Source organism: Mustela putorius, unplaced genomic scaffold (assembly GCF_011764305.1).
Source record: "Mustela putorius furo isolate JIRA1106 unplaced genomic scaffold, ASM1176430v1.1 tig00000129_pilon_pilon_pilon, whole genome shotgun sequence".
In the NCBI taxonomy this organism is placed as follows: domain Eukaryota; kingdom Metazoa; phylum Chordata; class Mammalia; order Carnivora; family Mustelidae; genus Mustela; species Mustela putorius.
The window spans coordinates 662839-680698 of NW_025421290.1; the positions used below are offsets into that span (position 1 = coordinate 662839).

Below are 17860 nucleotides of genomic sequence, written 5' to 3' on the forward strand. Positions count from 1 at the left end.
GTCTATCAAAGTTAATTTTTTTATATTTTATTTTTTTCTTATTCTATGTTTTAATTTTTCCTCTTTCCAATTATAACTTTAACTATTTTATCTTATCAATACCTTTTTAAAAATCTTTTTAGATGTTCATTGTTATAGTCATATTTTATCCCTTCATTGTATTTAACCTTATTACGTATAACCTATATATGTATTTTTTCTTTAAAATTTTGGGATACAATTTCTTCTAATTAATCAAAATATACTATAAATCTAGCATATGGCTTTGTTCTAGTCTCCAACCTAATCACATTCTTTCCTCTTTTTTTCTTTCCTTTTTTCAACCAATTTCTTATCAATTTATTTTTTAGAATCTTTTTAAATTTTCATCCTTACAGTCATATTCTATCCTTTCATCAGGTTTACACACACACACACACATACATATGTGTGTGTGTGTGTGTGTATATGTGTGTGTGTGTGTGTGTGTGTGTGTGTGTGTGTGTGTGTGTGTTTTTCTTTCTTTAAAATTTGGGAGATAGTTTCTTCCAACAGAGCAAAATATACCCAAAATCAAGTGTGTGGCTCTCTTCATTTTTTTTTCTTTTCTTGCCCCTTTCTTCTCCCTCCAGTTTTGGGTCTCTTCTGATTTGGTTAGTATACACTAACCATTCTCTGGGGTCGTTGCTATACTTTAAGTATTTTGTTCTCTCATTCAACTATTCTTATCTGGATAAAATGACAAGGTGGAAAAACTCACCACAAAAAAAAAAAGAACAAGAGGCAGTACCAACGGCTAGGGACCCAATCAATAAAGACATTAGTAATGTCAGAACTAGAGTTCAGAATTGTGATGAGGAAAGACACTATATCATACTCAAAGGGTCTGTCCAACAAGAATATTTAACAATTTTAAATATCTATGCCCCTAATATGGGAGCAGCCAATTATATAAATCAATTAATAACAAAATCAAAGAAACACAACAACAATACAATAATAGTAGGGGACTTTAACACCCCCTCACTCAAATTGACAGATCTAAGCAGATCTACAAGGAAATAAGGCTTTAAATGACATTTAAAGAAAAATAAATTGATAAGAAGAAATTGGTTGAAAAAAGGAAAGAAAAAAAAAGGAAAGAATGTGATTAGGTTGGAGACTAGAACAAAGCCATATGCTAGATTTATAGTATATTTTGATTAGAAGAAACTGTATCCCAAAATTTTAAAGAAAAAAATACATATATAGGTTATACATAATAAGGTTAAATACAATGAAGGAATAAAATATGACTATAACAATGAAATTTAGATGTCATTTAATAAGGCTTTAAATGACACACAGGACCAGACATTACAGATATATTTAGAATATTCAATTCCAAAAGCAACAGAATATACATTCTTCTCTAGTTCACATGGAACATTCTCCAGAATAGATCACATCCTAGGTCACAAATCAGTTCTCAACCGGTACCAAAAGACTGAGATCATTCCCTGCATATTTTCAGACCACAATGCTTTGAAACTAGAACTCAATCACAAGAGGAAAGTTGGAAAGAACTCAAATACATGGAAACTAAAGAGCATCCTACTAAAGAATGAATGGGTCAACCAGGAAATTAAAGAGGTATTGAAAAATTTATGGTAATAAATGAAAATGAAAACACAATTGTTCAAAATCTTTGGGACACAGCAAAGTGGTCCTGAGAGGAAAGTATATAGCGATATAAGCCTTTCTCAAGAAACAAGAAAGGTCTTAAGCATACAACCTAACCCTACACCTAAATGAGCTGGAGAAAGAAGAGGAAAGAAAGTCTAAACCCAGCAGGAGAAGAGAAACCATAAAGATCAGAGCAGAAATCAATGAAATAAAAAGAATTAGTAAGATTAATAAATCCCTAGCCAGAATTATCAAACAGAATAGAGAAAGGACCCAAATTAATAAAATCGTGTTTAACCATCTTTCAGAACAATGTATTACCTAAAATATAACCCATGAGAAATTATACTAGTTACCAAGCACACTTAAGAAAGCATGTACTAATAGGCCTCTGGGGGAGAGGATGATATATGTCCTGGAAGCCGAGCAGCTAGGAATACCTGGCCCATGCAGGGTGGAATGCCACCTGCTTCATTTTTCTGATATCTCCCCTTCTCTGGAGAACACCTGCTGTTAGTCAGACAATCCTTTTTGCTTGGGCTTTCTCAACTATAGGCCATGTACTACATGACCAGACATATTTTGCCTTTCTTCTTACTTATCTACAAGACTCATGGTCAATGTGTAACCTACTTTGGCCTCTTTGTTGCTTGTTACCTACTTCCCAATAAATATGAGACTGAGGGGTTGTTCAGGGTGACAGTCTTTTCGCCTGTCGACACCTGCTCCCTTTCTCTTGCAGCTGAATTGGTTGTGTGTCATTATTCTCCCATGTACCATCAGGAAGCAGAAATCATGAATGAAAGAGGAGAGATCACAAGTAACACCAAAGAAATACAAACACTTATAAGAACCAATTACGAGCAACTCTACACAAGCAAATTTGACAATCTGGAAGAAATGGAGGTATCCCTAGAGACATATAAACTACCAAAACTGAACCAGGAAGAAATAGAAAACCTGAACAGACCCATAACCAGTAACAAGATTGAAGCAGTCATCAAAAATCTCCCAAAAGGTGCACCTGGGTGGCTCAGTGAGTTAAGCCTCTACCTTCACCTTAGGTCATGATCTCAGGGTCCTGGGATCGAGTCCCATATCAGGCTTTCTGCTCAGTGGAGAGATTGCTTCCCCCTCTCTCTATGCTTGCCTTTCTGCCTACTTGTAATCTCTGTCAAATAAATAAATAAAGTCTACAAAAAAAAAGATCTCCCAACAAGAGCCCAGAGCCAGGCAGCTTTCCAGGGGAATTCTACCAAACATTTAAAGAAGAATTAAAACCTATTCTCCTGGGAGATGGAGAGGAGAAGGGAACTGAGGGAAATTGGAAGGGGAGGCGAACCATGAGAGACTAAGGACTCTGAAAAACAATCTGAGGGTTTTGAAGGGGCGGGGGGTAGGAGTTTGGGGGAACCAGGTGGTGGGTATTAGAGAGGGCATGGATTGCATGGAGCACTGAGTGTGGTGCAAAAACAATGAATACTGTTACGCTGAAAAGAAATTTAAAAACAAAACAAAACAAAACCCTATTTTCCTGAAACTGTCCCAATAAATAGAAATGGAAGGAAAACTTCCAAGATCATTTTATGATGCCAGCATTACTTTGATCCCAAAACCAGGTAAAGACCCCATCAAGAAGAGAATTATGGACCAGTATCCTTGATGAACATGGGTGCAAAAATTCCCACCAAAATACTAGCCAATAGGATCCAACACTACATTCAAAGGATTATTCACTATGACCTGGGCTGCAAGGTTGGTTCAACATCCCCAAATCAATCAATGTGATACAATACATTAATGAAAGAACAAGGACAATATGACACTCTCAAGAGATGCTGAAAAAGCATTTGACAAAGTACAGCATCCCTTCCTGATCAAAACCTTTCAAAGTGTAGGGATAGAGGGTACATGCCTCAATATCATCAAAGCCATCTATAAAAAAAACCCACAGCAAATATCATTCTCAAAGGGGAAAAACTGAGAGCTTTTCCCCTGAGGTCAAGAACATGGCAGGGATGTCCACTATCACCACTGCTATTCAACATAGTACTAGAAGTACTAGCCTCAGCAATCAGAAAACAAAAAGAAATAAAAGGCATCCAAATTGGCAAAGAAGTCAAACTCTCACACTTTGCAGACGATATGATACTTTATGTGGAAAACCCAAAAGACTCCACTCCAAAACTGCTAGAACTCATATAGGAATGCAGTAAAGTGTCAGGATATAAAAGCAATGCACAGAAATCAGTTGCTTTTTTTTTTTTTTTGGACAAACAGAGATCACAAGTAGGCAGACAGAGAGAGAGGAGGAAGCAGGCTCCCTGCTGAGCAGAGAGCCCAATGTGGGGCTCGATCCCAGGACCCCAGGATCATGACCTGACCGAAGGCAGAGGCCTTAACCCCCTGAGCCACCCAGACACCCTATCAGTTGCATTTCTTTACACCAACAGCAAGACAGAAGAAAGATCAATTAAGGAGTCAATCCCATTTACAATTACACCCAAAACCATAAGATACCTAGAAATAAACCTAACCAAAGAGGCAAATATGCAAAGAATCTATACTCAGAAAACCATGAAGTACTCATGAAAGAAATTGAGGAAGACACAAAGAAATGGAAAAATGTTCCATGCGTATGGATTGGAAGAACAAATATTGTGAAAATGTCTATGCTACCTAAAGCAATCTACACATTTAATGCAATCCCTATCCAAATACCATCAATTTTTTTTTCAAAGAAAATGGAACAAATAATCCTGAAATTTATATGGAACCAGAAAAGACCCTGAATAGCCAGAGGAATGGTGAAAAAGAAAACCAAAGTTGGAGCATCACAATTCCAGACTTCAAGCTCTATTACAAAGCTGTCATCATCAAGACAGTCTGGTACTGGCACAAAAAACAGACACATAGATCAATGGAACAGAATAGGGAACCCAGAAATGGACCCTCAACTCTATGGTCAACTAATCTTCAACAAACCAGGAAAGAATGTCCAATGGAAAAAAGTCTCTTCAACAACTGGTGTTGGGAAAATTGGACAGCCACATGCAGAAAAATGAAACTGGAACATTTCCTTACACCACACGCAAAAATAGACTCCAAATGGGTGAAAGACCTCAGTGTGAGACAGAATGCCATCAAAATCCTTGAGGAAAAAAAGAAATCCTTGAGGAGAACACAGGCAGCAACCTCTTCAACCTCAGCTGCAGCAACTTCTTCCTAGAAACATTGTCAAAGGCAAGGGAAGCAAGGGCAAAAATGGACTATTGGGACATCATCAAGATCAAAACTTCTGCACAGCAAAGGAAACAGTCAACAAAACCAAAAAACAACTGACAAAATGGGGGAAAATATTTGCAAATAACATATCAGATAAAGGGCTAGTACCCAAAATCTATAAAGACCTTATCAAACTCAACACCCAAAGAACAAAGAACCCAATTAAGAAATGGGCAGAAGACATGAACAGACATTTCTGCAAAGAAAACCTCAAAATGGCCAAAAGACACATGAAGAAGTGCTCAACATCACTTGGCATCAGGGAAATACAAATCAAAACCACAGTGAGATACCTCCTTACTCCAGTCAGAACGGCTAAAATTAACAAGTCAGGAAATGACAGATGCTGGCGAGGATGTGGAGAAAGGGGAACCCTCCTACACTGTTGGTGGGAATGCAAGCTGGTGCAACCACTCTGGAAAACAGCATGGAGGTTCCTCACAAAGTTGAAAACAGAGCTACCCTACAACTCAGCAATCACACTACTGGGTATTTACCCTAAAGATACAAATGTAGTGATCCAAAGGGGAATGTACACCTATATGTTTATAGCAGCAATGTCCACAATAGCCAAACTATGGAAAGAACTTAGATGTCCATCAACAGATGAATGGATAAAGAAGAGGTGGCATATATACACAATGGAATACTATGCAGCCATCAAAAAAAGAAATCTTGCCATTTGCAATAATGTGGATAGAACCAGAGGGCATTATGCTTAGTGAAGTAAGTCAATCAGAGAAAGACAATTTTCATATGAGCTCTCTGATATGAGGAATTTGAGAGGCAGGGCATGGGGTCATGGAGGGTAGGGAGGGAAAAAATGAAACAAGATGGGATCAGGAGGGAGACAAACCATAAGAGACTCTTAATCTCACAAAATTAGATATTAAGATTAATCTCTTAATCTCACAAAACAAACTGAGGGTTACAGCGGGGGGGGGGGGTAGGAATAGGGTGGCTGGGTTATAGACATTGGGGAAGGTATGTACTATCGTGAGTACTGTGATGTATAAAGCCTGATGATTCACAGACCTATACCCCTGAGTAAAATAATACATTATATGTTAATACTAAAAAAATTTTAAAGCAAATAAATAAATAAAATGGTATTATTCACCAATCTCTGTTAGTTGGGTAGGATGGCACCCTATCACTCTAAAGCTAGAGTCCTTGAATTTCCCCCTTTCTCTCATGCTTTTCAACCCATCTCCAAAAATATATCTTGGATCTACCCACACCACATTTGTTCCTCTGTACCAGCAGCATGCCAGATAGCTAAACTACTGCAACTGCCTCCTGCCTGCTCTCTTCTTCCCACCATTGCCCTATTCCAATCCACCACACATGCAGAAGCAAAAGCAATCCAAAGCATATTTTTAACCAGCCATTTCCTTTCTTAAAATCTTTCCATAGCTTCCTGTTTCATTTAGAATAAAATGAAACTCCTTAAGCTTTCTACAATGTCTAATATTGTCTAATATTTCTACAATGTCTAACCCCCATCTATGTCTTCACCACTCTCCACCTTGCTCTAAAATCTCCAATCACTCCTCTCCACATTAGGACCTTTGCATATGCTAGAGGCATGGATAGATTCCAAACATATTTTTTGAGATGGATTAAGGAACATGATAAAAAGAGCAGATTCAAGGACCGCTCCTGTTCGGTATTCCTTCCGTATTTGACATGACTCTTCACATGGCTAGCTCCTTTACATTCTTTTTTTTTTTTTTTCATTTATTTATTTGAGAGAGAGAGAGAGAGTGCGCATGAGTAGGGGGAAGGGGAAAGGGAGAGAATCTTCAAGCAGATTCCCCGATGTGCATAGAGACCAACTAAGGGCGGATCTTATAATCCATGAGATTATGGCCTGAGCCAAAACCAAGAGTCAGACACTTAACTAACTGAGCCACCCAGGGTCCCCTTTCATCCTTTTTGTCTCATCCCACCCTGCACATCATTAAGCTCAACCCAACTGAAATTCTGAGTCGGTTCCCTGCCACTCCATGCCGCTTCAATCAAGACTCGTAGGACTTCCAGCAGAGGACTGAGTACAGACTGAAAAAGGGCTGTTCCAGGTGATATAGGATAGTGAGTCCCAGGTCACTGGTTGAAGTAAATATGAAATGAAGACTGATCAACAAGATGGCAACACCAATAATGAGACTCCTTATTTTACAAACTATACGTACTGTTCTTGTCTCTGATCTCCCAGACTGTCCAAAATAGGTCATTTAATCTATTTCATTCTGATAACCACAGCCAAATACAATACTTTTTAGTCACTTTAAGTTAAAACTTGGTCCTTTTCTTTCAGTTAAATTCAAGTATATCTCAGTCACACCTCAAAGGTTTCTCTTTGAGCTTTCTTCCCTTAAGTCCTTTTCACCCAAAATTCCCAGAGAACTGGCCCATGGTTCATCCTGGCAGCAAGTCAGTAAAGACAGGGAGAGCCTGCTTGTAAGAAACAGGTTACACACCTGGTTCACTTTTCTCCTGGCCCCAGATGCTGGCATCCCCACCAATCTGGCTTCTGGTGATGGCAGCACCCAGTTGTTAGCTATATTTTATAGCCATTTTGATAGTCATTGAACATTCAGCTGGGCAGTCTCTCCACAACATTTTAGTGTCAAGAGAAAGGCTGCAGTTTTCCACCTCAGCTCCCAGTTAATTGCCTACAGCCTATGAATAGGATCTCTTCCTCTCAATGGACAGCCTTCAAGGTACCAAGCCAGCCTATAGTTCCATTCTTTAGCCTGCTCTAGACCTCAAAACCAAGTATTATCAACTCTGACAGACTTGGCTCCACTGGAGTTATCTTTACCTTCTCTGACAGGCTACACATTCTGCCAATTTTCTACTGTCCTCCTCCCAATTGGTTATAGATGTATGTTCTGCCTCTCAGAGATGAGAATCTAGCACCAGTGCCTATATTAAATACCTCTAATTCCAAGAGAATTTGAGGAGAGAAGTTATCTTTAGAACAGGATGGAACAAGTAGAAAATTCTCCTCTCTCTGCACAAGACTGTGGGAAGGCACAAAGCACCTTGAACTCTTTCCTGCCACAGAAATCTCCATCTTCTATCCATTGGCCTTAGATATATTTTTTTGATTTGTGTAAACCATATTTTCTCATAGCTGGCAAGGTCTACATTCTATCTAGACATTTCCTAGTCCTCAGAGATCTTGAGTGGAAATGATCCTAAAGAAAGGAAAAACAAGTTCTGTATTTTAGTGTCTGAAGTTATTTCCATAAGTAAATACTTCATATGTGATTTCCTTATCTCATCATTTTCCACTGATCCTATGAGCAGTATTTGTCTCATATCCCCTGCCAAAGACTGAGACCACTATTTAAAATCTAAAACCACAGGTACAGTGATAAATCTGACAATTATTTAAGTAATGAAGAGTTATGCTGGTCAGGGAGAGAAAACTTATAGTCTTATAGAGCATTCTTAGGAAATGCTTATTGATTACAAAGTAAATTTACATCACCCTTAAAAGTATCTTTTGTATTGTTTAGAAAGGTCACTCTTAGAAGTTGTTGACTGAAGTGAAGCCACTACTCATTACTGACCATTGCCACTAATTAATTACACAGATCTAAAACCAGTTTTAACCATAACCATGGCATAGGATTATCAGTCTTTTTTTTTTTTTTAAACTCTCAATCCCCTTTTGATCCTCTCTCAGCCAGAGCTGCAGGAAAAATCATCAAGACTGTCTAGAGGGGCGCCTGGGTGGCTCAGTGGGTTAAAGCCCCTGCCTTTGGCTCAGGTCATGATCCCAGGATCCTGGATTGAGCCCTACATCTGGCTCTCTGCTCCACAGAGAGCCTGCTTCTTCGGGAGCCTGGGTGGCTCAGTGGGTTAAGCCGCTGCCTTCAGCTCAGGTCATGATCTCAGGATCCTGGGATCGAGTCCCGCATTGGGCTCTCTGCTCAGCAGGGAGCCTGCTTCCTCCTCTCTCTCTCTGCCTGCCTCTCTGCCTACTTCTGATCTCTCTCTGTCAAAGAAATGAATAAAATCTTTAAAAAAAAAAAAAAAGACTGTCTAGATATTCTCCATTGTGGTGATTCTCTCTGAAGATGTTTAATTTACAGAGGCCAGATTTTCAGTGTATTTCTCAGTGTAGTTTTACCTCCATTAGTTTTTGGACCATCTGTTAGGAGATTGGTAGATAGAGGCATTCAGGATTCTGGATAATAAACATAATATAACAATAAAGAAAACAAGAACAACTAAAGTACCACAAAAAAGCACTCTAAAACCATGCCTTATGGTTTCCCAGAACAGACCAAGAAAACAAGTCTCAACAATTCCTCCAAATCTACTTTAGATGGTTGCTTTTTAATTTTGCTTATAGATTGTTTCATCAATCCCAACCCTGGTTAATCCAGATACAAAATAAAGTGTTAGTAATGGCATTGATTCCCCACTGGTTGGCCAAAAGAAAATGCAAAGTTATTATTTCATCTGCAATTATTTGGGTCATTCTGCTATATTACTTACAAAGTTTGGGATAATTTTTGAGACCATCTGGATTCAACTCCTGTAAATAGGATTACTATTCCTCAAAAGAGTCTTTGGGGAGTTATTACCTCCCCCAAAGTTTTGATTTTAAAGTTTTAAAATAAAAGTGTTAACCCTGTAGACATTTTTAAGAAGATACAGTCTATTGAAGCCATAAGGGATACATTCAATAGGGATGACTTAATTAGTAACTCCATAGAACAATTAGCCAAGTACTCAGCTGGTATTGAAAAGCCTCATATACACACGGGTGAAAGAATCAAATGGCTGATTAGAGAGGCATTTGATCATATTTTAACTATAGGCTTATTTCCTCTAAGGTTATCATTCCAGTCACTATTGGATCTCAAGAATGTCTGTAGCCTCCTCTTTCTGTACAAGAACAGTTTCTTTTATTTATATATTGTCTTAAAAAGAGGATAATCATGAGTAAGGTTAATATAACACATTCTTTAAACTAGCTGCACTAGCAACAGCTTGGGAGAGTTGAGTTATAGAGTTGTGATAATAATCATCCTTAGACTCATGCATGTTATTATTGTAGTAAAAGAACAATGATAAATTAAGTCAGAAGTATACAACCTTAAACCAGTAAAGAAGAAATTTATGACAAAATTTGTTATCAGATGGATGTAGCAACCTAGATACAAATGATCTTTTGTACCAGCCCCAACCTCTGGCAATTTATGGCACATCCCAATAGAAAGGGGGGACAATCTGGAATGATCAAATTGATGAGTCCCCAAGTATAAGGCAGTACAACTGACAGACTGATACTAGTATCCTCCTGAGTTGTATCCTCAGCAGTCAAGAAGTGTACAGAGGTGAATGGAGGAAGGCACATTGAAAAGACTGGCCCTACCAATTGAAAAACTACAGCTCTTTTCAAAGGCATTTGGTTTGGCACAGTAATATATGTACCATAAATCACCGGAAAAAATAATTAGGTCTTTTGAATACATCCTAAGGAACAGACTATGGAAGCATTTGGTCTTTCCTCAGGACATCACCTCTCATACACTCATCTGCATGGTTCCTTCTCCTCTCCTACTTTTCCCCACCTATAACAACATTTAACTGGGAAGAACAAAACTCCACAAGTATGTTTTCAAATCATTTCTCCTTAAGCCATCAACTTTTTTCAGTCTAATAGAAGCGTATTTACAGCCTATGTATCTGGGTGACCCATGTCTATCTGATTGCACCAGGGGAGGGGAAATATCTTTAGGTCATAGGTGAAAGAATTTGATGAGATGATCCCTGGAGTGCATAGGTTAATACTTTGAAATACTTTCCCAGCACACACAAAGCTGCCACAAAGAATGAAGCCATTGGCCACACTTTCCATTTCCTGATATGTCATATCCAGTGACCTCTGGTTTAGGGAAAGTGGCAAAGGCCCAGAAGAGTGCAGTCTCACACGAGCAGCTTATGAGACAGATATTGAGATAAGTCAACATAAATTGAGGTGGGGGGGTGGCACCTTGGATCAGAGCCAAAAGCTCTACAGAGAGATCGGGTCTTACCACAGGATTAGATAAAACAGTAAAGCTATTGGGTGATGACCTGACATTTTGAGGTTCATCAACTAGAATCCCTTTTTCAGTTTCTACAGCACAGCCAAAGATGTGGACAGAGTCGTCAAGGAGAGGCATTTCAATACTATTCTAACCTTTGTGGAGCTGATGTAAAGCGCTCTACTCCATAACACTGGGTTCTTAATTTGCTCAGAAAAGGACACCAAAACCAGCAAATCTGATGCAAGCTGATGATGCAGGAACACAACTACAACTTCCCAAGATCCACAAAGTCCCAAACTGGGGCACAGAGTCTACTTCCCCACAATATCCAATAAGAGATTAATCAGCCAAATCTAAGGATAGCTGAAAGAGACACAGCCAGTCGTGTAAAAGGACAAAAAGTAAGGAGTAAAGGCGTGAATAGAAGAGGAAACCCTTTTAAATGAGAAACTATGTCTACGAGGGAATTGCACAACCTGTATATATAATGAGAGACTGAGCACCCTTCAACAGACCTTAATCCAGTGTAGCCACAGCATCTGTACACCAGACCCATAAGAATCTCAGGGCAAAGCTGGATCACTGAGCTGGGATAGTGCTACCAAGGATGAGGAGGACTGCCTTTCAAAAATGAGGAGAAGGATCTAGGAGGAGACCTTTCTGCTACATTCCAGGGTTGTCCCCAGACCCTTGAACAAGTTGCATTAAATATAGAAGGTACATTCTCAGACTCTGCCACACTCTGCCCTATGTATGGGTAGAATATATTGCTTGAGACTGAATTGAAGGGCTCCATGTAGGTCTCCATGTGTGTTGGGCCAGCTAACAGGAACTCTGCCTTTGACACAGCACACCATTCCTCCCTTCCCTGGCATAAGGGTGGTATATGGCCTTTATAGATGAAAACCTAATACACTTTATAGACTTGAGGCTTATTTCTTCTTGGGTATACTACAAGGTATATTTTTTTTCTATAAACAACCAGAGAGAGAGAGAGAGAGAGAAAGCAAGCAGTTTGCTTATAGAATGCAATTATTTTCCTTTAATTCAGCAAACAGTAAGCACCTATTTTTTTGTCAAGCATTTTAGGAAGCATTTTTAAAAATAGCATCAATCTGAAAATCAGATGGTGCTTCCAACTAAAGCCCTCTAGAATTTTATTGTTTTAGAATTGAAAGTACTAGAGAATGTTCAGAACAGATGGTCTCAAAAGGATATCTGAAACGGGTGCTCCCAAGAATGAGAATGTGATTGCTCTTACCGTCTCTTGCCTAAAACATCAAAAAAAGTTCCAAATCAGTGTCCATTCCTTCCATCCATTGTCTCCTCTCAAAGTCATTCCCTCTCCCACTATCAGAGCCATCCTTAAAAAAAAAAAAAAAAAAAAATCAGTCTTAGCATTTCACTTCCATTGTTTTCTTCCCTTAAATTCTACATAAAGTCCAAACTTTCTACCATAGCTTCCCAAGCCTTTTATCATCTGGCTATGACCCCTCTTACAAATGTCATCTCCTCCTCTGAAAAAGTTAGACCATCTCCCCAGGCTATAAACTAGAAGATGTTTGAAAATGCTATTAATTTTGTTATAACTTCATATTGTCTATGGCAACTAGGACAATAACACAGCAGCTCTTTCCCAGAAAGTCTTATTAAAACCCCAAAGGAACCAATGGCCAGACTCTGATCCAAAATATAGCCCTTAAATTAAGAAGCATCCTCACTGCTATGAACAGTGGGATTTTTTAGGGAAGTTACTTAAAATATTATTTGTGCTACAAGTAAGGAGATTAAGAATTTTAATGAAGATCACAAAATCTGCTACAAACCTAACACAACCCTAACCCACTACTCCTCTGGGTTGTGATAACAGAATGGTTCAAAATGGACCCTAAGGTCTTATGCTGCCATTGTTCTCTCTCTCTGAATGGTCCCCTTATTTGCTGGGACAACCATAAATAAATTTCCCAACTAGACACTCTGGTTTGGACTCTGAAAAAGGAGAGGAGAGGATGCTACTTTCCTTTCTAGCAGGCCCACCACTTGGTCTGAACCCCTCTTGCTGCACTGTGCCAGACCTGTCACACTGTGCACCATGCATCATAATTCACTTTCTCTATCTCCCTCCCTCTCCCCACACTGTGATTCATATTCTCTCAGTGCCCCATTCCCAACTAGAAGTTGGTTGGATTATTAGCCCTATGAGTTCCCCTGTAATAGGATTATACATCCGCACCCTTTGCTATGTCACTTTGTATTCTCAGTGTGAGTAAATATACTTTCTTGCCCCTTCGATACTAGCTCTGCTTTGGCCAATGAATGTTAGTGGATGTGACATGAACAGAGACCTTAAATGTGCTTGCAGAGTTGGCTTGTGCTTTTGTGCTCTTGTGATTTGCCATGAGAAGAAATAACGCCTCCAGGTAGCTGCTAGTCCAAGGAGAATGAGAAAATTTAGACAGCAGATGTAAATGCAACTGATCTCAGCCAAATCCAGCAGAACCACATTCAACCCACAGCCCATGATCAAAAAATATATAAATATAGAAATGTTTGTCTTTGTAAAACACTGCTTTGGGGAATGGTCTGGTACTCAGAATTATTGTGGCAAGAAGTGAATAACACTCTAATAACCAACTTTAATCAAGCCAGTTATATTATCCTCCATATGTCAGGTTTTTTATCTATGAAATAGAAATAAGAAAAAGAATCAAACTCAAATGGTTATAGCAAGAAATAAATGATAGGGGCACCTGGGTGGCTCAGCGGATTAAAAACCTCTGCCTTTGGCTCAGGTCATGATCCCAGGACCCTGGGATCGAGCCCCACATCAGGCTCTCTGCCCCGCGGGGAGCCTGCTTTCCTTCCTCTCTCTCTGCCTGCCTGTGATCTCTGTCAAATAAATAAATAAAATCTTTAAAAAAGAAAGAAAGAAAGAAAAAGAAAGAAAGAAAGAAAGAAAGAAAGAAAGGATAACACAATTGTAAAGTTCCTAGGTAGGGGCTAGCCCACAGAAAAACACAATATAGTCATTTTTTTAAAGACTTTATTTATTTATTTGAGACAGAGATCACAAGTAGGCAGAGAGGCAGGCAGAGAGAGAGGAGGAAGCAGGCTCCCCGCGGAGCAGAGAGTCCAATGTGGGGCTCCATCCCAGGACTCTGGGATCATGACCTGAGCCAAAGGCAGAGGCTTTAACCCACTGAGCTGCCAGGCACCCCACAATATCATTTTGATATTATTTGATTAATCTGTAACTTCCCAAGTTTATTAGTGTTTTCAGATGTTTTCCCCAAACAGGATGGTTGGATTTATAAATATAGCTTCTAGCTGAGGCCTCCTAGGTACCTTTGCCTACTAAGTGAGTGTCAAAGACAAAATGCTTCCAACAGGAAGTTTGCCCTTTTCTGTTTCTAAATACTTTAAGTGATTTGAACAAAACCACTTTATGCTCAGTTACATAGTAGTTTCACATACAGTGTTTTAAAATAGGACTCCACTTTAACCCAGAGGAACGAATTTCTAATGGTGAACTCGGAAGCACTGTGGCAAGTGAATGGTGGAGAGCGATAGAACAGGGAGAAGAGAATTTATAAGGCTCTGAAAATCACAGCACACAGCCATCCCTTTGTCTCACCTACTGACAGCCAATTGTGGTGGCAGAATCAGGACACAAGTGCAAAACCATTTCAGTTGGTTTCTCAAGAACCTGCAAAGGCATGCTATACCTCTTGCTCTTAGAGTAAGTCATAGGTTGAATGTGGGTAGTTTTCACTGCCCTTCAGAAATCAAGATTATGAGTCCTGCCTATATGTATGTCTATTCTACAGTAATCTAACATTTTCTGTAAGAAAATGGAAGGACATTTATTGGGCACCTATCCTGTACTCTGCTAGGAAATTTATGTTATTAAGTAGGTATAGGACCAGCTTCATGGGCACATGACAAATGCAACCACACAGAGCCCTGTTATCAGAAGGGCCCTTCACTTGTTTGGAAGCTCTGCTGTTGCCGTCATGAAATTCTATTTCTGAGTGTGTGTTTTATAAGTAAAGTTTGGTGCGACAATGGAGGGCACATATGAAAAGAGTAAATACATCCATATGCCCACAATAACTTGCCACTCCATTCACACATAGCCTTCCTGGCTTCCATAAAATGCTTATTTCACTGTGAGTCTACTGTAATCCAATGCACAATGGGTCCACCAGAACTCTATATTCATGTACCATACAACACGTCTATGGCTGAGTAAGTAGGGTCACAAACAGATCAGAAGGTATATGCTTTACCCTTCTCAATGCCAACTTGCTTAGAGCACAAAAAGAATCTATTTAGAGCTTCTGGATTGGTGAACAGGTCAGGGTGGGGGGACAGCAACACACTTGACAGTGGGCATGAAAGCTCCTCCCCCTTCCCCCATACCTTGCACTGTACATCTCTTCCATTTGGCTGTTTCTGAGTTACATCCTTTAATAATAAACCAGTGATCTACTCTTTATGTTAATACATCAAAGTTGAAGAAGATACTTTTGATTTTACACATGTTAGAATTGAGTCTTCTAGGATATTTTGATATCCCCAAGAAAATCTACACTCCTCAGATTCCGGAAATTCAAACAACATTGACTCAATCTCAAGAAGGTAACCTTCAAATAAAACAGATTATCAGTAAAAAAGAAAAACAAAAAAGATGATAATGGTATTCTAAGAAACATGAACAACCAAGGAACCCTACCATATTCTTTTTTAGTCACACTACTTCAAATTCATAATGCTGAATTTGATGACACAGTGAAAAAGGAAAGATAAGGCAGCCTATTGCTGGATTCATTCCAGTCCTTCCTTCCTCTTCAGTAAGCTGAAGGTAGACAGTGTTGGTAAAATATGCACATATAAAGAAATGTTTTAAAAAGTTATTTTTGTGCATATTTTCCCCTACTCTTCTGCTAGGAATGAAATATATATGCACATATAAGCTATGAAATGCCAGTGATTCCACACGTAAGTTAAATGTCTTTATATTTGCATTTACAATTATACATTGTAAATATATATTGGCATTATCCAATATAAACACGAACTGCAAAATTCATGCTAACAATTTAACATTTTAATTTTACTGTACTTGCAATGATTACACTATTATGTTTTATAAATTATAAAATATTTATACAGGGAAAAAAGTTTTATATATCCATACTTTTAATAGCATTTTTTTTCCTGCTTTTTGAACAAAGAGCCTGGTATTTTAGCTCTGTGACCCACGAATTATGTAGCTGCCCCTGAGTAGGTACTATCCTCCACTTATAGATGAGAAAACTGAGAGTCAGATTAAGTCACTTTCCCAAGATCACAGAACTAGCCAAGTAACAGACACCTGATTCAAGCACGTCTGACTCCATGGAGGTTGCTCCTCTACGGTTGCATACTGCATCCAAATTGCAGCTGGGGAAGGGCCCAAGAAAAACTTGAGCTTAGGGGTGAATCTGTTGCTTCAACTCCTGTCCAGGTAGACTTGTTTGGAGCAAATATTTTGGTTAAGACTCACTCACATATCATGGAATAGCCATAAAGTTAAGAGGCTATTTTAAGAAACTTCTACTAGCATTCTTTTCACTAATCTGTGATCAATTTCTCTACTTAGTAGGTCCACAGATTTGAGATCATCAATTCAATTCAAAGTACATCATGCTCAACTGTCAAATAAGAACCTTAAATTTTCTCTCGAACTCTTTTTTCTAAGTCCCACATATTTCTACATTCGTATATTGAGTCACATGAAAATATTTCATTTAATTTTTATTGCTATATCATAATTACCACCAAAGTTGTCCAAGGAATCATGTTAATGTGACTCTAATCCAAAATTTTTTAATGACTTTACCCAATTAAATTTTTTGCCTGGTATTTCATAAGCATCCTATTGTCCATAAGACCTTGGTTCTCTAACAATTTACCTTCTGGCTTCAGTGGGCATTTTCCTAGATTCACAGCAACAGATTTTAGGCCTCTGTCTTACCTTTTCCAATAACATTTACAAAGTCTGAGTCAGCATGCATATAGACTAAGTAAAGAGATTATAATTCTTTACTACCTATAAATGGTCAGTGATAGAGTTATCTTTTTACCACACTTGCAGGAGGAAATGTGTTTCCAAAGCTAAAAAATACAAATTAGGATAAAGATCTTTCCTTTTAGAAGTCACCATCCAATGTTTGAGGTATATTTTTCTTATATATAAATATATTCTCTTGTTACCCTAGGACTATGGAGTCACTGCTACAGCCAGAAATGTGAAATATTTTTTAAAAATTTTTATCACAGCAACTCTTTGAGATATTCAGAGAATTGAATATATTTTATAGATATTTCCAGACATAAAACACAAATATTGCTGTCAAGAAAATTTCCTCTAAGAATGATGCAGCAAAGATGTTACTGTCAGAAAAACAATGAATTCTTCAATGATAATTTCTATAATACATTCCTGAGAGTGTAGAAATAACACTACATAAATATTCTTATTTGAACAACTTGAGAAGACATGCATAAACATAAACTGTATTTATAGGTTTAAAAATTGTACTACATAAAGCCTGAAAAAAATATTTTTTTTTATTTTTCAAATCCATGGAGTCTCACTGCTAGCCAAAAACAAAATGAAAAGTGGAGGATTCAAAGACACACAACCAGGGACTTTTAGACCAAACCTAAATGTAGTTTGTCATAATAAAATGCTTTTAAATAAGAGAAATTATTATTTTCCTATGCCAAAAACTGTCCTTCTGGTCTCCACAGCTCAAAAGCCAGAAAAAAATTCTCAAGGGAAAAAAAATAAAAATAGTGAACCTACTATAAAAGTAGTAACTAAA

The 17860-nt window shown here is 38.3% G+C and overlaps 1 long non-coding RNA gene across 2 annotated transcripts in view; it reads right to left on the reverse strand.

The window, feature by feature from the left end:
- The window catches only part of LOC123388769, a 72984-nt gene that overhangs the window by 17109 nt on the left and 38015 nt on the right, over positions 1-17860 (reverse strand). The window contains exons 1-2 of one of the 2 annotated variants that reach the window (XR_006603281.1): positions 13334-13406; positions 12250-12352 (exon numbers count right to left, since the gene is read on the reverse strand). This is a non-coding gene — a long non-coding RNA (uncharacterized LOC123388769). Of the gene's footprint in view, positions 1-12249; positions 12353-13333; positions 13407-17860 lie in introns of those variants that run through there. The other variant, XR_006603279.1, reaches the window with a different exon arrangement.